The 20,677-nt window shown below is 42.0% G+C and overlaps 1 protein-coding gene across 3 annotated transcripts in view; it reads right to left on the bottom strand.

Annotated features, from left to right (window-relative positions):
- The window catches only part of LOC311230137 (uncharacterized protein), a 30,014-nt gene extending 10,105 nt beyond the window's left edge, over positions 1-19,909 (bottom strand). Inside the window, exons 1-3 of one of the 3 annotated variants that reach the window (XM_084316313.1) lie at positions 19,803-19,909; positions 15,760-15,827; positions 5,105-5,146 (exon numbers count right to left, since the gene is read on the bottom strand). The gene's annotated coding sequence lies outside the window, so the exon portion shown is untranslated. Of the gene's footprint in view, positions 1-5,104; positions 5,147-15,759; positions 15,828-19,799 lie in introns of all 3 variants that reach the window. The other 2 variants (XM_084316314.1, XM_084316315.1) reach the window with 2 other exon arrangements.
- Positions 19,910-20,677: the final 768 nt, after the last annotated feature.

Below are 20,677 nucleotides of genomic sequence, written 5' to 3'. Positions count from 1 at the left end.
TATCTCCCATAAACCTGAACGTTATTGCAATAAAACAGAACGCAGTTAGTTTCTCTACCTTTCTGTGAACGTCTTGCAAAAAACTGTTGCAATACGATGAAAAATGGTGGAGAAATTTACATTATAAAAAAGATGGCAGAATTCAGTACTGTATCTACAAAACCTTCTGTTTAATAATCTTCCCTTTATTCATTTGCTTAGATTTTTCAGGTCTGGTAAATGTTTGCATGGTGTTATTCACAGTCAAAGATAAAAAAAATTTTTTAAATAGAATTGATATTCTCCTTTGGGTCATTACAATTTACTCAAGCCTAGTAACAGACACTATTTTTTTTTTTAAATGTTTATTCTACGTCCTTATGGAATGAGTGACATACCAAAAAAAAGCGAGCCGCGGGTTGGCCCCCCCTGCAATAGAGGCTATCTAGTCGACTCCAACAAGCTAAAAAGCTAATCTACGAATTCCAATCTGGCTTCAAAACATCCCACTCCACTGACACATGCCTTCTCTATTTGAACGACAACATCAAACAAGAGGTGGACGCGGGCAAATACTGCGGCATGGTCATGCTGGACCTCCAAAAGGCTTTCGACACCGTCAATCACTCCATTCTGATTGACAAGCTAAAAGCAATTGGTTTTGATTAGGGGTGTAACGGTACTGTTGTAGCCAATTTAATGATCTTTCTGCAGTTACTTTATTGAATGAAGGCACTGTGTTATTGTGAAGGTGTTGACTAAGGCATAACAACAAATATTGTTTGTTTCCTGTTGGTTGTCAGTTAAGGCCATGGGTAGGTAGGGAATTTATTTTATTTAATTTTTTATTTAATTCTTTCCCACGGCGACTATGGATAGGGAATTTCTTTATTTAATTAAAATGTCCACAACAACATGGATGCATGTACTCTGCCAGCATGTTTAATATCCATAATACTAAAGGTTTGACTAAAATGTCTATGACTTTATTAAAAAAAAATATATATATATATATATTTTTAAAAAATAAATTAAAAATTTAAAGAATTCAAAACTCATAAAATATATTGGGTCGCAGCTAAATCGGCAGGGTCGGTCGGCAACCGGAAACAAACCATTATTTTTTTTAGGCCTTTAGCTGGGCAGTGGGCATAGGAGGCGGGGCTCAGATGTTCTCAGGCACAGCCTATATGTAAGTGTTCACAGGTGTGCAGCGGGAGGGAATTGGGTAATCATCACAGGGAAGCCACACATTTTTTTAATCGTGCATGTTTGTTTGTTTTCAGTTATTTTGAGTTACTTTTCAGGTTTACTTTGTAGCACTAATCGTTTGTTTAAGTTACAGTTTAAACACAGAGTTTACGTCATCATCATTAGGTGGCTTCTTCGTTCCGAAGGTTGCCCATCACTCTCCAACCCATTCTGTCCCCACTTCTTCTCTCCAACTCTGTGACTCCGCCTCTCACTCCACTCCAATCACAGACGTCGTCCACCCAGCCTCTTCTTGGTCTTCCACTTCCTCTCTTTCCATCCACCTTCCCCATCACCACCTTCTTGAACATCTCCCCGCTGGATCCTCTCAGAACATGCCCGCATGTTATGCTTAGTCTTTTCCACTATGCAAGCAAAAATAAAACTCTTAAATGCACTCAACGAGAAGACATCATTTATTATCAACAAGCACCACACGTTGAAAAGAGCTTCGTACCATATTCCCTCACTGGCATCTTTTTCTTGTTCGGTTGCCCTTACAAGTTAAAAAACTAGCTTCCAAACAAAATAGTTTTGAAGACTGATGGACACGGAAGGAGTCAAGGGACAGCGCCCCATTCATTGCCGTTTCTGCCGATTCAAACCACGGTACAACAGCCCGCAGCGCAACACGGATTGACACATCAAAGAAGCTACGGTGAGACGGATTCTTGAATGAATGAAATAAAGTTGTGGAAGGAGTGGCTTCACGCAACGGGATACAGGCAAATCCCAATAGGAATTCTAAGTAAAGCCTCCGCCGGTTGCTTGATATTATAAAGATGAGTAACGTGGGGAATCAGGAAATAAACGTTGAAATGGATGCAGCTGTCAATCAAAATGAAACAGAGAATGCACTTGGCAAAAGGCTTTCTAAACCCACATATAAAGCTTTGGAGACAAAAATCATGTTATTGCATAAAGAAAGGAATTCTGGACTGAAACAATTATGTAAAATGGCTAAGGAATTGGATCAAATGATGGGTTCAAATGAAAACATTTCTGTGATGCAAATCAAGCATGACATGTTGTGGAAATTGTATGGTGAAACTCAGTGATGGGAATAACGGCGTTAGTTTTTTCAGTAACGAGTAATCTAACGGATTACTCTTCCAATCTTAATAACGCCGTTACAGTTACTGCCAAAAAATGCCACACGTTACTATGATTGAAGCAGTTTTTTCTCATCAGACAGATCTCTGTGCCAACACACACACGCCGTGTATCGCCAACACACACACACACGCCGCGCATCGCCGACACACACACACACGCACGTCGCCAACAAACAACAACATTCTCCCCGCTGGACTAACGCTGATCAAATAAAAAAAATAAACATACTTTTTCGGACCGATCATCTGAGCTCCTCTCCAGTTAAATCCAAATAATCCTCTGCCATTGTTGTAATATGTCATCTGTTCTCTAGTATTTAGTCTCGTGCAGTTAAATCCTCTCTAGAAGGGAAAGTGAAACTTACCAAGCCTATAAGTTGTTAAAGGGGCAGTAGGCAATTAATTTACTCTGGATGCCTGAACACAGAATGACACCAGTATCCCATGGCAAGCCTAGAAAATTATTCTATTTAATAATAATTATTATAATAATGATCATAAATATAATATATTAAAAAAAAGTTAACATTTTTATTATATTAATAATAATTATTATAAATATTTGTTTTCTGTTGTACCGAACTCGTACCGAACCCCCAATACCGAGGTACGTACCGAACCGTGGCTTCTGTGTACCGTTACACCCCTAATCTATTGCGTTTGTATTTGTATGATCCACTATATAAACATAGTAATTATAATATCTACATATACGTGCCATTTGATTGGAGGCTAGTCTCACTTTGTCCCACAGCAACATTAAAATTGTTTAGATTTGTGTATGTTGTTTATGTAAAAAATGTACTTGAAAGTAACGCAATAGTTACTTTCTGAAGTAACTAGTTACTTTTATAATTTGTAACCGAGTAAGTAATTTAGTTACTTTTTGGAAGAAGTAACTAGTAACTGTAACTAGTTACTTTTTAAAAGTAACTTGCCCAACACTGGTGAAACTACATGGTTGCATGAATCATTAAAGCCTTTATTGCCTGATCATGAAATGTCCAAACAAACGGAATGGTTTCAAGGTCACATGCACAATGCTAATCAGATCATTGACAAAATGGAAAAATGGGTGCTTGCAAACAGGGAGCAATGCACGCCCACACACGTTGATGATGATGATGATGATGATGATGAAATCAGTGGTGTGCCCAATGCAACTGAGGTTGTGGATGGTCCAAATAACAATGCTGTGTCACATGCAAATGAGGTTCTGGATAATGATGGTTCAAATTTCAATGCTGTGTCAAATGGAAATGAGGAGGTGGATAGTATTGGGCCACATGACAGTGTTTCTAATACGGGTGGTAAATCAAATATGTCACGTGGTAGCTCTACTAGACACTCAATGTCTTCAAATATTTCTGCATCTATCCTGGCACAGGCCGAAGTGGCTGCACTCCTGGTAATGGAGACGGCTTTAAAGGAAAGTCATGAGCTGGAAGCCCAGGAGGCACAAATAAGGAAAAGAAAGCAATTGCTTAAAGTACAAAGTCAAATTGCTGCTCAGACAGCTAAGGTGACTGTCCTCAGGAACAGAGGGTCGGACATTGGAAGTAGAGTCACAGATGGAATGAACTCATATGTGTCAAAAGGAAAACCTGCTTTCAACCCCTCTGCTGTGCAATTCATTCCACCAACGTCAAACTATCATGTCAATCATCCACCAACAGGAGGGAGTAAAACTGCAATGGCAATTGATGCACAGCCAATGGATTCAATATGTCAATACAGACTTCTACCAACAGGAGGCAGCAAACCTGCAAAACCAACTCTATCACATCAGAACCCATACAATCAGTTCAGTACTACTACAGCCACAATGCCAATAGGAACAGGGGCACGGCACAAGGAAACCATGTTTCAAGGAACCAAAACAAAACTGTATGCTCCAAATCTCAGTGCAAGCATGCCACAAAGATCTCAATATCTACATCACGCTGTATAACCACCACAGCAATCCATCCAAAACAGTGAGGACCAAGGCAATATTTTCACAATCATGCAGAAGCAAAATGACATCACAGCATTACTTGTGCAACAGCAATCTTCCCTATCACTACCCCCCAGGGACATACCAGTCTTTGATGGAAACCCTTTTGAATACAACACATTTGTTAGAGCTTTTGAACATGGAGTGGAAGGAAAGGCTGCTAGCAGTGTGGACTGCCTGTACTACCTGGAGCAGTACACTCGAGAGCAACCTAGAGAGCTGGTGAAGAGCTGTCAACATATGCCATCTGACAGGGGGTATCAAAAGGCCAGAATGCTTCTACATGAACGTTTTGGAAATGAGCAGAAAATAGCCACTGCATATATGGAGAGAGCATTTGGATGGGCACCTGTGAAATCAGAGGATATCAAGGCTTTACAAGCATTTTCATTATTCCTACGCATCTGCTGTAATGCTATGGAGGACATCAGCTATAAGTCCGAGATGAATATGCCATCAAACCTACGGGCAATAATCATGAAGTTACCATACAAACTCGGAGACAGATGGAGAAACATTGCTTTTGAGCATCAGGAGAGACATCATCGTCAAGCAGGTTTCAGTGATGTTGTTAATTTCATTGAAAGACAAGTGTCTATTGCATCTGATCCACTATATGGGGACATTCAAGACACTGTTGTCTCAATGTCAAAATTGAAGATTGGAAATAAAGCATCACAGGGACGCATACAGGAGAAAGGAAGCAGTTTTGCTACATCTGTGGCATCTGTTGAGTCTGAAAATCAAGAAGAGAGAGACTTACCTGATAAACCAACAAGAGGATCCTGTCTGCTGTGTGAATGCCCTAAGATGGAGAAGAAGCAGCATTGTGAAAAAATTTACTTTCTAAAAAGGAAGGGTGCTTGCTTTGGATGTCTATCTGTCGTAGGGCTGGGCGATAAAACGATAACGATAACTATCGCAATCAATTATTTCCTCGAAATAAACATGAAACGTGGTCGCAAAGTTTCGATATATCGATTTTCCAAGCTTGGATATGAGCACACGCACTAACAACCAATCAGTGAAGGAGATGGCCGACAGCGGAAGGAGACCCGGAAAGAGACCCGGCGGTAGGACTCCAGTAGTCAACAAGGCTGGCTAGGCTAATTAGCTTGCACAGCGCCATTTTATAGTTTACCTGCCGAGTTGGTGTGTGTTTTGAATTCTGAGGGTAACTGTTATAGTAGTGTGGGGTATACGGTGGACGCCGTTGCAATGTATTGGGGCGGAACAGAGTATTTTATGGTCATATTTAGTACATTGTCATGGAATACTCCGCTTGGAATCGAGGCTGGCTAGGATAATTAGCTTGCACGGCGCTATTTTACAGTTTACCTGCCGAGTTGGTGTGTGTTTTGAATTCTGAGGGTAACTGTTATAGTAGTGTGGGGTATACGGTGGACGTCGTTGCAATGTATTGGGGCGGAACAGAGTATTTTATGGTCATATTTAGTACATTGTCATGGAATACTCCGCTTGGAATCGAGGCTGGCTAGGATAATTAGCTTGCACGGCGTTATTTTACAGTTTACCTGCCGAGTTGGTGTGTGTTTTGAATTCTGAGGGTAACTGTTATAGTAGTGTGGGGTATACGGTGGACGTCGTTGCAATGTATTGGGGCGGAACAGAGTATTTTAGGGTCATATTTAGTACATTGTCATGAGATACTCCGATTGCTCTGGCTAACTGCTAACATGCGCGGACTGATGACGACATCAACTCGACTCTCGAGACATTCGCAGCAGCAAAACAAGTCTATTAATAGCCCGTCCATCGGCGGCGGGCATAAGAAGTTAATTAAACTTGACAGACATTATATCGACGATAATTATCGATATCGAGTTATATGAAAATAGTTTTATAATTTTATCGCGATAACGTTTTTGGCCATATCGCCCAGCCCTAATCTGTCGGGCACATAAGTTCACAGTGCCACAGCAAGCTGTCTTGCAGGATATGTAACCTGAGACACCCTACCATTCTCCATATCCATGAAAGGGAATGGAAAGAAATAAAATCACGACAAGATGACACACAAGATGAAAACAGAATAAGTCAAGTCACCATTCCCAAGACTTGTGGCCATATAGGGGCCGGAGCACAGGATTGCGTTTTGTCTATTGTGCATGTAAAGATCAAGGCAAAGAAAGGCAGCACAATCTTAAAAACGTATGCATTCCTAGATCTCGGCAGTTCATCCACTTTCTGCTCTGAGCAACTGATGAGGAAGCTAAATGTGAGAGGAAGGAACACTAGATTCCTAATGAAAACAATGAACCAAGAGAGCTTTGTCAACAGTCATGTCATCTCAGGACTAGAGGTCGCTGCACTAAATGGTGACGCCTACATCGAGTTGCCTGATGTGTACACACAACATAAGATGCCTGTGACTCGCAATAACATCCCACGACAGGAAGACTTGTGTGCTTGGCCATACTTGAACACTGTAGACATTCCTACTATCGATGCTGATGTGGAGCTGTTAATTGGAACGAACACTCCAGAAGCAATGGAGCCATGGGAGGTGATAAACAGCAGGAGTAGAGGACCTTACGCTGTTAGAACCCTTTTGGGATGGGTTGTCAACGGACCATTGAGAGCAGGCAATGAGAGTGGGATTAGCTGCCCCACAGTCACAGCCAACCGCATCTCCATTTCTCAGAAAGATCATTCAAAGGAGCGGCTTTCAAAAATAAAACCTGAGGACGAGGACTGGTCTTCTGGGAAAGAGCTGCAGAGAACGGCGAAGGAGGAGAAAATTAAGAAAGCTAAAGAATCCACCAAGGAGAAGAGGGCGAAACCTGTAAAAGCTGAGAAGGAAAGGACCCTCAAAGAGAAAGACAAGCCCAAGGAGAAACCGAAGGCTCACAAAAAGGAGAAAAGGTCCAAGGAGAAGTCCTCCTCAAAGGCTGACAGGAAAAGTTAACAGAAAGAGGAGAAACATCTGCAGGTGGACAAGGAGAAGAACACCAGGGAGGAGAAGGAGAAATCTAAAAATGAAAAGGCACCAAAGGAGGAGCCGAAACATGAAGGTTACGACGTCAACAACCGTTTCCTGAACATGGAAGATACCAAGCTCAGTGCCTCCGATGACCACCACGACAGGTGGGCCTCAGACCTCTCCTCCGATTCCTCCCTCTATGGGGTCGACAGTTGGGACGGTCCTGTGAAGGAGTACAAGGAATACAAATCCCACAAACGCTGTGTAGCTAAGTTAAGTGATTCTCCAGGCGTCTCTGACTCCCATAGGAAAGACTCAACACCTGATCAGGATGAACTGGACCACTTCCCAACAGAAAAAACAAAAGAGAAAGACCATAAAGAGAAGAAGGAGGAAAAGGGCATATCTGACATGGCTAAAGAAAGGAAAGACTCCCTGGAGAAACACAACAAAGATAAGAGACTCTGGATGCTACACACACACACACACACACAAGGAACAAAAGGAATGTAAAGACAATGTCAGTTGACTCTAATCAGGAAAAGAAACAGGAGCTGTCGGACAAGAGGGATGCCAGCGAAGAAAAGACAAAGAGACAATGGTGGCCAAAGGACAAGAGGAACTTTGTCGCAGGAGACGTCATCATGGTAGCGGACTCTAATGCACCTTGTGGATCCTGGCTGTTGGGCAAGGTACTGCAAACCTTTCCCCGACAGACATGGACTTGTGCGGTCTGTGAAAGTCCGGACCAAGTACAACATCCTGGAGCGACCGATCACAAAGATCTGTCTTCTATTGGAAGCTGAATAGACTGATACACATTTCCATTGGATTACATGAACTATGAACATTACGAGTTGAATACCGATGTGGAATACTTACTTGGCTACAATGATTTGCATATGTTGAATTGTTACATTCTTATACAGTAGCAATTAGGGGCCCGGAAGGTGTAGCCAATTTAATGATCTTTCTGCAGTTACTTTATTGAATGAAGGCACTGTGTTATTGTGAAGGTGTTGACTAATTAGCTGGGCAGTGGGCATAGGAGGCGGGGCTCAGATGTTCTCAGGCACAGCCTATATACCATTGCAAGTTATCCATCTCTACAAATACGGCGATTTTCTTGATGGCTCTCTCTGGTGCACAAAGCTCTGCTTAAACTGGTTCCCTCGTACCTAAGTGTGCTTCTGTGCACAAAGCAATATAAGTATGCCCTTCGTTCTCAAGCTGTTCTAACACTGGAAGTTCCCCATATGAGAACTGAATTGGGAAAAAGGGCTTTTAAATATGCTGCTCCTTCATCTTGGAACAAGATACAGGAGGACCTAAAATTACCAGGACTGGTCACCCTCGGAGAATTCAAAGCCATTTTAAAATCCTACGAACTCAGTTCCCTTGGTCAGTGCAACTGTGTTTGATCATTTGCCTGTTTGATAACTTGCCTGAAATTGGAGCTTGATGTAAATGTTTTATCTGTATTTTATTGTGATGTTCTTTTTTATGTTGAAACTTTCTGCTGCCTTGCTTGGCCAGATCGCTCTTGAAAAAGAGATTTTAATCTCAATGATGCTTATCTGGTTAAATAAAGGATTCGATTGATTTGATTGATTGTAAGTGTTCACAGGTGTGCAGCGGGAATTGGGTAATCACAGGGAAGCCACACAGTTTTTTAACCGTGCGTGTTTGTTTGTTTTCAGTTATTTTGAGTTACTTTTCAGGTTTACTTTGTAGCACTAATCGTTTGTTTAAGTTACAGTTTAAACAGAGTTTACGTTATGCTTAGTGTTTTCCACTCTGCAAGCAAAAATAACTCTTAAATGCACTCAACGAGAAGACATCATTTATTATCAACAAGCACCACGCGTTGGAAAGAGCTTCGTACCATATTCCCTCACAGGTACACAGAAGCCACGATTCGGTACGTACCTCGGTATTGGGGTCACGGTTCGGTACGAGTTCGGTACAACAGAAAAAAATATTTATAATTATTAATATAAAAAAAATTACTAATTTTTTTTTTATATATTATATTTATGATAATTATTATAATAATTATTATTAAATAGAATAATTTTCTATAGGCTTGCCGTGGTAGTCAGTGATACTGGTGTCATTCTGTGTTCAGGCATCCAGAGTAAATAAATTGCCTAGTGCCCCTTTAACAACTTATAGGCGTGGTAAGTTTCACTTTCACTTCTAGAGAGGATTTAACTTCATGTGAAGCCAAGACTGAATACTAGAGAACAGATGACATGTTACACAACAATGGCAGAGGATTATTTGGATTTAAACACAATAGCAGTTCAACTGGAGATGATCAGTCCGAAAAAGTATGTTTTTTTATTTATTTGATCAGCGTGAGTCCGGCGGGGGAGAATGTTGTTGTTGTTTGTTGGCAACGCATGTGTGTGTGTGTTGGCGATGCGCGGCGTGTGTGTGTGTGTTTGCGATGCGCGGCGTGTGTGTGTGTGTTGGCGATGCGCGGCGTGTGTGTGTGTTGGCGATGCGCGGCGTGTGTGTGTGTGTTGGCGATGCAGGCTGCAGCTGTTCTTCTAATGTAAATGTGCCTTTCTCCGTGCTCTTTCGCCCGCTCTGAAGTCGGACTCTGTGTGCCCGGCCACGCGCACTGTTCTCGCAAGGACCTCGCAAGTGCCTGCATGCGCGACTGGTATGTTTGCGCTGTCACGTATTCGTCGCATGGCTGCACGTACCGCACCGTGACGACCGTACCGTAAATTCGCGGGACAAATACACGTACCGTTACACCCCTAGTTTTGATAGTTCATCAGTGAGCTGGATGCAATCCTACCTGGAGGGGAGAGAACAGATGGTGGAGGTAAACGGTACACTATCCCCCCCCCCTCCCAGTGAGCTGTGGTGTTCCACAAGGAAGCATATTAGGACCGTTACTGTTCCTAATTTATGCAAATAACATGTCATCAGCTTGTGACTGCAACTTGTTCCTGTTCACGGACGACGCAGCCCTGCTGGTCTCTGACAGGGACAAGTTGCAGGTTGAAAAAGCCCTCAGCTCTGAACTCGGCAGAATATGCACCTGGCTCGCTGATAATAAACTATCATTACGCCTGGGTAAAAGACTCCATTCTCTTTGGATCAAATAACAAACTCAGCAAGGCCAATGGCTTCTCTGTTACAGTGGGTGACAATATTGTCACAAGGAAAGATTAAATTACCTAACTGGGTTCCATCCTAGAGGCAAATCTTTCCTGCGACAATAATGGCAACCAATGTAATCAAAAAAGTCAACCAACGAACAAGATTCTTGTACCGGATCTCCTCTCTGGTAAACAAGAATACCTTGAAGACTCCAACAGGAGCACTCATTCAAGGGTACTATGACTATTGTTACAAAGGGTCAGATTAAACCGAATATATATATTTATTGCCTGAGATCCCATGTATAATATTTGTATATCGTTTGATATCCCCTGTATATTCCTTGTACAATATGCACTGAATATCCCTTTAGTCTACAGGACAGACCATAATATTCGTTCTCCTATTGGAAGCGATCCCCTAGGCGCCACTGCCTTACCCCCTAGAGCTGACTTCAAAGGTACCGACGAGATATGTCTGTACATGCCCAGCTTCTGCCCATGAATACGGCTACTGAAATACGAATGGTACTATTTGTTCACAGCGCATATATATATGGCGCAAGTAAAGTAGAACTTCCTCTTAGTCCCTTGTCCCGTTCAGTCTCGTTCAGTTCCAGTTATCCAAGCAACGTCTCACCCACTACGCAACGTGGGCAGAGCAGGGCTCGCATTGCCCCAAGATAGAGCCTCGTGTTATCCTAGTACGTTGGTTTAACGTATCGTTCTCTATTTATTAGTAAAGCCTTCATTACGAGTCAAAGACCACGTGGAGTGAGTAATTGTGCGTCTACATAGAGCACTTATTGCCCGTGCTAATAGTATAGTAACGTCAAGTTCAACCGTGCACTACCGCACCGGAGGATATCTACACCGGACCAGCAGCACCACGGAGGATTTACACCCCGCCAGCAGTGTCACTTCCCGGCAAGGATTATTATTCTTCATTCTTCACCAAGCTGCTGGAAGCAGAGAACCGTCTACACCCACTGCTGTGGGATCCACGTGCCCGTGGGGACATCACTCAAGCCCGTCTCCGTCGTACCAGAGACTCCACGGCTTTCACCTGCACGGCGCGCATCCTGGGACCAGGCTGCTTTTCCCCGCTGACTCAGGGAGTAAAACACCGTCTCCAGGTGCCTTGCTACAGCTCCGTGGACCATTGACTTTCATAGAGCATTGCCCCCCCCTGCTGGCTTACAACCGGTAGTACACCCTTTCCCAGAATATCCCTAGATCTAATTACTTAATATTCACTATTGATTTGCCTGCACATTCTATTTGCCTTATAAGCGCATTCAAAGTAATGTAATCTAATATTCCTTTATGTAATAAATATTGTAAACGAGTATTTGTGTGGAAAACCGTGTTATTGTGGAAGTGTTCTAATCTAATATACTTGTGTACAGTATTGGCCAGTAGTACATAGACGGTAATAGTTTAATGATACTAGTACTTGATTAATACAGTCAGGGAATTGTACCCCTCAGTTACAACTATGCTTGCACCTCATGGTACCAAAGCACCCCAAAGGCCCTAAAAACAAGACTACAAACATCACAAAACAAACTGGTCAGACTACTCCTTGACCTTACTCCTAAAACCCACCTCACCCCTGCCCATTTTGACAACCTAGGATGGCTTAGAGTAGACAGAGTACAGCAACTTGCAATGGACCTGGTCTACAAGATACACTACACCACTAGGATACCCATGTACATGTCGAAATACTTCCCAAAGGTCAGTGAATTCCACGACCACACCAGAAGGAGTTCCACAAATCATGTTCAACCCAGATTCGGCTCAAATAAGGGACTAAACATGTTTCGCAATTATGCCACAACAAAGTGGAACGCCCTACCCACTAGGGATGGGTACCTTTCACATTTGAACCGATACCGGTACCTGTGAATCGATACCGGTACCCAACGGTACCTTTTTTCGGTACTTTAGTCTCTAAAAATGTTATCTATCTACCTCAGTTGTAAAAAAAAATCCAAACTTAATATTTTATAAATAAATAATGTATTATTATTACTTTATTATTATTTACATCTTACTAATGTAAAGTATTTTACAACTGATTAAACAAACAAACAATCTAGCAGCAATGAACTACTCTGCTGCTGATTGAGTATTCTAGCAGTTCTTTTTGCTCCACCCCCGCTTGGAGAAGACCCGCTCTGCTGCGGTGTGTGTGTGGCTTGTTTACCGACGTCACATCCTCTACTCTTCTGTCCTGAGTTATGGCGGCTTGCACTGTAGCCCTAGGAGCTAACGTTATGTCCGACGGTTGGCTTAGCTAACGTCAGCTTAAGAACGTTAAACTGGTTACAAATATGTGAAACTATGGAAGGAGTAAGCCGACCGCTAAAAATAAAACCCACCGTGGCAGCGCGAGCACATAGCAAAAGAACGTTTGGAGATAGTGGTGTTTCAAGAGACTGGCTACAGTAATATGATGCTGGGCTGTAGTGATCAGTTGTTCCGTGTGGCGCAAGTATGTAAAAAAGAAAAACAGAAACAACACGTTTGTCATCTGTAGTAAATAAATTAAGCTGGAATCCATTCGTGACCATGAACAGAGCCAGTGTCCCATTGTGTCCCGGATTCAATCTCCTCTCCTCTAAAGACGCTCCGTGGCTAGGCTAACAGCCATGTCAGACAGAGCAGATGTGGAAACTGAGCTACACTTTCTAACAACCTGCCCACTACCAAGATAGATATCAGAGACATATACTCCCCAGTCCCCATGAATTGCAAACACCCAAAGAGAGTTTGAAAACATGTATTGTGCCTTAACGCGCGGTTTCGTTTTTGCGGTCAACAAATGTGACGTCATCGGATTTTTTTTTTGCGCATAGTACCGAAAGTTGGCACTGGTGGATCTCACGTGAATCGATACTCGGTAGTACCGACGTGTTTCGGTAGGTACCTTTAAAAGTACCGAATTCGGTACCCATCCCTACTACCCACAGCCGTAAAATAATGTGAATCCTTACCATCCTTCATAACCGCTCTCAAAGAGCACTTACGGGAGGCTGCTATTTGAAACTGGCCCAGGTAAATGTCCACGCTCTGAGCGACAGAAATACAATCGATTTTATTATTACATTTAGGGCTGGGCGATAAAAAGATAAGGATAATTATTGCGATATATTTTAACCATTTTCTCGCCAATGACGTGTTACGACGTCATTCTCCACCATGCGTAATCTGCCAATGACGTCGTACAGCGTCTTTGAGATCAATATTTAAAATTTCTGTCATGGCAATCATATTTCACCCACGGAGACTTGACGGGTGCTGTAGATCTCCTCTCAACTCTCCAACGGTTCAAGACCGCCACCTGGTGGCCGATCGGCGAGTTGCCAAAACCGGAAGTTGCCATGGATCCGTTTCCATAACTCGATAAACAACAGGATTGGACGTATATTAGTATTATACAACCTGGAACTGGACCAACTAGATCGACATCCCATAATAACGATCTTTTTGCTCCAGTAGCATCCCACATCGCTACGAGGAAGCTGCGGTGAGTTTCAGCGTGTTTGATTATTATTATCCATACAAACTGCTCTGATCTATATATCACCCATACTACATAAATGATTTAACGTCGGCAACGGACTTATAACCCCCCCCCCCCACTCCGGGCACCAGCAGATGATAAGTCATAACGTCTAGGACCACGTACAGTTGAAATTTTTTATCTGGCGTCAATCGGTATCAAACTACATTTGATGATCTAATATATGTATTTATGGCTATAACTCACGTTCTATGGAATGCTGCAGAAAACGATAAAAACATATTTATACTTTAGACCATATTTTAGTATGAATGTGTGAATGAAAAAGTAGAACGTTGCTACATCCTAAACGATAGATACTTGATGTTGAATGGGCCATAGTAATGTCAATTTAGCAATACAATTTAAAAAGTTATAGCCCTGCAAAGAAGGGGAACATCTCCATAGCCTTACAGTACTGGCAGAGAAGGGATTAAGATGAGAATAATCTCCGGCAGATAAAGGGTTAATAATCGATAATAAAAATATCGATAATTATTTAATTTTTATTTTATTACTTTATTTCTATTGTGACCTGCAACAGGGCAGCTTTAAAACCAGAGACAGTGGACAGACTTGTCTTTCTTGCAACTTAAAGTAATGGCTTTGCTTGTCCAAATGACAATACTGACCAAATTGAGATTTATTTTTCTCTTGTCCATTTATTTTGTTGCTTTCTAATTTAAAATACAGTTTGAAACCGTCTGTACACAGTAGGCTATGTGTGCTAGCAGAGCTAGTCTCCAGTTGCGAGTCACGGTGCACATGTGCAGTGGTTTGTCCACCAAAAAAGCGCCAAAAGATAGAAAAGAAACTAGCAGAGCCAGAACTGTTCAACTCCCCTGGAGCCACAGCCAGCAGATAAGCCTGTTTACTTTAGCTTTCAAAACCAGCTGCAGCCCGAGTGTGAGGGGCTGTAACACTAAAGATGGCGGCAACGACAAAGGATTGCTGCAAAATAAAACATAAATTTGTTGTTTTAATATTAAATGAAAATACTAATACTAAAACATTTGTAAAAATATCGATAATTATCGATATCGAGTAGGAACATTTTTATCGTGATAACATTTTTGGCCATGTCGCCCAGCCCTAGGAGAAAATGCAGTCGTTGGGCTAGTTTGGAACACAGGACATTAACAATGCCAACATCTTCAGCAGAGGACTCAAGGTATGGCTGAAATCAAAGCAGCAGTGCTCACATATGTAGACGGGACTGGTTGTTATTTTGATCATGGACTCTTGCTCTGGTAACTATTCGTTCTGAATTGTGATTTTAATTCTGTATTTTACTGTTAATTTTATTCTATCTTTTAGAAAAGCCTCAATGTACTAGTGTTGAAAACTAACACTTGTGCTATAAACACGCAAAACACCACATCTGGTCTGTCCACTGTCACTGGTCCAATGTAGCTGTGGTGTCCATTTTAAATAAACGTTTTCATTCATTCCTGTACATCCCATTTCAGTCGATTATCCATGTGGATTCCTAGGTATTTATATGATGCAACCTGCTCTATATCACAGTCGCCAATTACCACAGGGTCATGTACTCTCACTTCTCTGGGGTCATAGATCATCTCTGTGGTATTGAGAATGAGATGATGTCTCACACCAGACCTGAAAGGAGTCGATCTCTTTAAAGTAAGTAGAGGGGCAGTCGCCAGCCTTCAATAGGCTTAGAATAAGTATGTTGTCTGAACATTTCAGGACATGATTGTTAGGCTGACTGCTGCTACACTTGTTGGTGTACAGTGTAAATAGGAGAGGGGAGCTCACCGCACCTTGAGGCACCCCAGTGCTGCAGAATTTGACCTCAGAGAGCGTGTCATTCACCTTGACTTGTTGTGTCCTGTTGGTAAGAAGAGAATATAACCATGTGATTATTGGGGGGTTTATCCCCATACTCATAAGCTTCTGGACAAGCAGGTGAGGGCGAACAGAATCAAATGCAGAGCTAAAATCTGCAAATAGCACCCGTTCGCAGTTATATTATTTCAAGATAATAAAGTAGCTATAATGAGTCAATAGATAAAAAGCAGTAATGGCATGTAGGTTACGCACCCCAGGGCTCGAAATTAACTTTTTTACTTGGTAGCACTGGTGCTCCCAACTTCAAAGAGTTTGGAGCACCAGCAAAAATGTAGGAGCACCTACCAAAATGTAAGAAGCACCAACAATATATGTCATTTTTTTTAATTGATCAAAAACGACAATATAACAGTACTGTAATGCAGTAACAAAGTGGAAGTAGCCTTATAGTAGAGTGTAGACTAGGCATGTGCCTGTATGACATTTTGAGGGTACGATAACCGTGTGCAAAAATACCAGGGTTTCACGGTATATCACGTAGGGCTGGCTTAAATACTTCTAAGCTTCGTTCGATGGGCACGGGATTCAAATGGGGGGGAAAAAATGTACCTGCTAAATCTTGCGCCTCCAATGCAACAGGCGGCATACGCCTCATTAACTCCGCCTCTCTTTGTTAACTACAACAAGCACATGGAGATTCCTCTGTGTTGAATACAACTTGCTGCTTTTATAAAGCCTCAAATGACAGCTTACAATATTTCATAAAAGCAAAGTGTTTTGTTTGTCTAAGATTCAAAAAGGTTTAAACTTTACAGCACTGACAATTCTCTATAGTATTTTTAGTTTTACCTGTGTTTGATAAGACACCCAGTCAGCAGCAGTGACTCCCGACCCATATACAAACATGTCTTAATAAAACGTGCTTAATTAAGTAGAATTCTGCCTTTGTCTCTATTAACTACATATAAATATTTATATAATTGTTTGCTTTATAGACGAAGGTTGCAACTTAATTATGTAATGTAATGTCGTTGGCTGTGTAACGGAGAGCAGCCGCCCAGGCAGCGCAGCTCCCGACCCACTATTAATTTAATTAATCCAATCCACTTTATTTATAGAGCACATTTAAAAACAACAAAGTTGCTGTACAAGTCCCACAACATAAGATAAAAAAAAAATAAAAATATTTTTATTTTAATATCTCGAAGCTTCGAATTCAAATCGAATCTCGGCCCCGAAGCTTCAACGGCCAAAAAAAGCTTCGAAGGTCAGCCCTAATATCACGGTATTCGGTACATAAAAAAAAATCCCCCATTGAACAAAACGTCTTTTATTACAGTGCACAGACAGCTTTTCTGTAAGTGTTATTTAAAGGAAAACTCCAACACTTTGGGAAAATAGCTTATTTGCCATCTACCCTGGAGTTAGACAAGAAGATACATACCTTTTTCATCTCTGTACATGCAGTAGGAGTAGGAAGACGTGCACCGTTAGCCTAGTTTAGCGTCAGTCACTGGAAGTAGGTTCCTCCATTAGCCTAGTTCCCAACGTCTTCCTACTCCTACTGCATGCACAGAGAAGAAAAAGGTATGTATTAGGGGTGGACGGTATGGTCTAAAATTTATATCACGGTATAATTTGAAGCATAGACGGTAACGGTATATATCACGGTATCATCGTTTTTGATAATTTATTTTTTTATTTTATATAATAATAATTATTTTTTTTATAAAATATATATATTATATAATTAGACTTGTACTTGTATTATCTGCGAGACATCGCCACCACGCAACAAGCTCCACTGTCTGTGTGTACTCTAGTAGCCTCCAGCTACGGCCAGGATTCTCCGGAGCTGCACCTGGACCTATACTCGAGTAGCCTCGAGCAGAGCTACGGCCAGGATTCTCCGGCGCTGCACCTGGACCCTATTGGTCAGCAAGCCCTCTGCCTCAGCTCGAATACGCATCGAATCAGTGTTATAAGACATTGATATCAGGAGCTATCTGTAGCTACTGCTAGCCGGATATATAACGTTAATACAACGCCTCAGTGAATTATTTAGTTCAATGGGACATTTCGTTTTGAACGGTGAACTAACTTGCGTTAACGTGAGCTAACGGCTAACACACACGTCTCTACTAGACTTTGTGGAGCGTTTGTTGATGTCAGGAGCTATCGGTAGCTGGCCGACTAGATACCGTTCGGTTAGACAATGCCTCATCATGTATTAAACTAAAAGTGAATAGTTAACTGGGTCATTTTGTAACGGTAGCTAAGCTAACGTTAGCTCAGGGAGACGCCGCCGTCCTCCCATGTCCCGTCCCACTAGACTACTAGACCCGTGTTTACATGCGTGCGGTAGGGGCTGGCACGCCCACTGCGCGAAGCCTCCTAAATAACTTTTTCCAGTTCGCACATATCTATTATCTATGACTAATTCTATCTATTTTTAGGGGCAAATGCGAGTGAAATAGTCACGCTGTGGTTACATGACGTCATTGCCATCTACCGGTTACACGGTATAGTCAAAATCCATACCGTAGAGCAAATTCATACAGTTTATACCGTATACCGTTTATACCGTCCACCTATGTATCTTCTTGTCTAACTCCAGGGTAGATGGCAAATAAGCTAATTTCCCAAAATGTTGGAGTTTTCCTTTAAGAATGTGTGAAGACTGTCTGTATTACACACAGAGGGAACTGTCTGACCACTTTCAAACTAAGTACAAAATAAAAAATACTTCCAAATAAACTTTCATGATTATAAATATGTAGGCTACATGTCAAAAGGGCAATACGTTTTGTTAATGTAATCTACTTGCACAGGTGTGTTATAGTCAAGTCAAGTCAAGTCAAGAGTTTTAATTGTCACGGCATACAGGTATACAATGAAATGCGGCTGGTCTTGCCCTTATATAGCCTAGTACTATTCTTACTGGATTAAACATACATTTAAACAAATAATCTTTTGTGCTGGCTCAACATAATTCACACACGGAACTATGTGTTGGGGATAAGGGTTCCGCACGGACCATAGTGTTTGTTTACATTCCAGTCGGCAAACTAGCTCAACGTCAACATAGTGTTGAGTTTGATTGATTGATTGAAAACTTTATTAACAGATTGCAGAATGGGTACAGTACAGCTCAATACATACAATTGTTAAGGGGATGCAGACCAGAGAAAGACGTTCGTCTTGTTTACATCAGGGTCCCCCATTTTCAATTCATCGTATGACATACAGATACAGTATTGCTACATCTATACATTTATGACATACCAGATTTGCAAATACAGTACCGTTTGTGATACAAAAAGAGTCCAGAAAAAAAGAGTATATACATTTGACGTAGAAACTGTACAGTTGATGTTTAATACATGTTTAGCGTTGTCTATCCTATCATATCCTTCGGCGCTACCCTTTCGTGATTATGAATATGTAACGGAACGTAGGCCAATCTCGCTAACGTTATTCGACCGAAATAATTGGCAACATATCACCGTACTACTAGCTGGCTGGCTAACGTCATGCAGCAGAATTGTTACAATAGCCGATCATCCAGTTTCCCAAATGACCAGTGACGTCAGACTACACCTCCCTATACAGCGGTACCAGCTAAGCTAACAATAGGCCCAGCTAAGCTAACTCTAGCCCCAGTTACAGCGGTACCAGCTAAGCTAACTCTAGCCCCAGCTAAGCTAACACTATCCCCAGATACAGCGGTACCAGCTAAGCTAACTCTAGCCCCAGTTACAGCGGTACCAGCTAAGCTAACACTAGCTCCAGCTACCGAAAGGAAAAACTACCGAGATATACCAGATAACAGTAACGAAAATAACGATTGGAATGAACGTGTAGCAAGACCGAGAACAAACACGAGAGAGAGAGAGCTAATGACTGGCACCAGAGCGATAAGAAGCAGCTGTGGACGCTGCTAACAACACAGTAAAGCGGATAAGTCCCTCAAACTCTCTCTACATGGAGCTATAAAACACATGTCACTCACTACCTGACGAGCCTCCATCACCAGGAGGACGGGGCTCAGATGTCAGTCCCACTAGAGACACGAGCAGCACGAGACTCAGAGGAAGCGCTGATACTGATGTGACGTTCAACCCATAGATATCTATATAGAACACTAGATAGCTTGCCCGCGCTGCCGGCCAATGGAGAGCGACGTCACTGAACCGCCGCCATCTTGCCAGGGGCAGCCTTGAGTGAGAGTGAGTGAGCTGCACAGACAAAAATACTCATAACTCGCTGAAATATTGACGGATTTACAAACGGTTTGGTTTATTACAAGCATTATTAACGTGGCTATGATTCAAGCGGTTTGTAAATTGGCTGAATTGGAGTATTGCACTGTGCGGGATTGATTGATTGATTGATTGATTGAAAACTTTATTAACAGATTGCATATGGGTACAGCCCCGCAGAACCATACTGGGCTCCTCCCACTGCCACACTGTCAGGCCCTACACTGTCAGGCCCCACATTGTCAGGCCCCTCTCTCCCAATGGCTGATTTGGGTCACGTGACCGTCACAGGCCCCCTCTCTCCCAATGGCTGATTTGGGTCACGTGACCATCACAGGCACGCTCAGCAGCGCCACCCACCCAATGGCTGAATTGGAGTATTGCACTGTGCGGGATTGATTGATTGATTGAAAACTTTATTAATTGCAGAATGGGTACAGTACAGTACAGCTCAGTGTAATAGTGTATAATAGTGTGTAATAGTGTAATGGTGTGCTAGTGTAATAGTGTGCTAGTGTAATAGTGTAATAGTGTGCTAGTGTAATAGTGTAATAGTGTGTAATAGTGTGTAATAGTGTGATAGTGTAATAGTGTGTAATAGTGTAATAGTGTGTAATAGTGTAATAGT

This window comes from Notolepis coatsorum (genome assembly GCF_963971535.1).
Source record: "Notolepis coatsorum genome assembly, chromosome: 6".
NCBI classification, from domain to species: domain Eukaryota; kingdom Metazoa; phylum Chordata; class Actinopteri; order Aulopiformes; family Paralepididae; genus Notolepis; species Notolepis coatsorum.
This window is presented reverse-complemented; position numbering and strand designations above follow the sequence as displayed.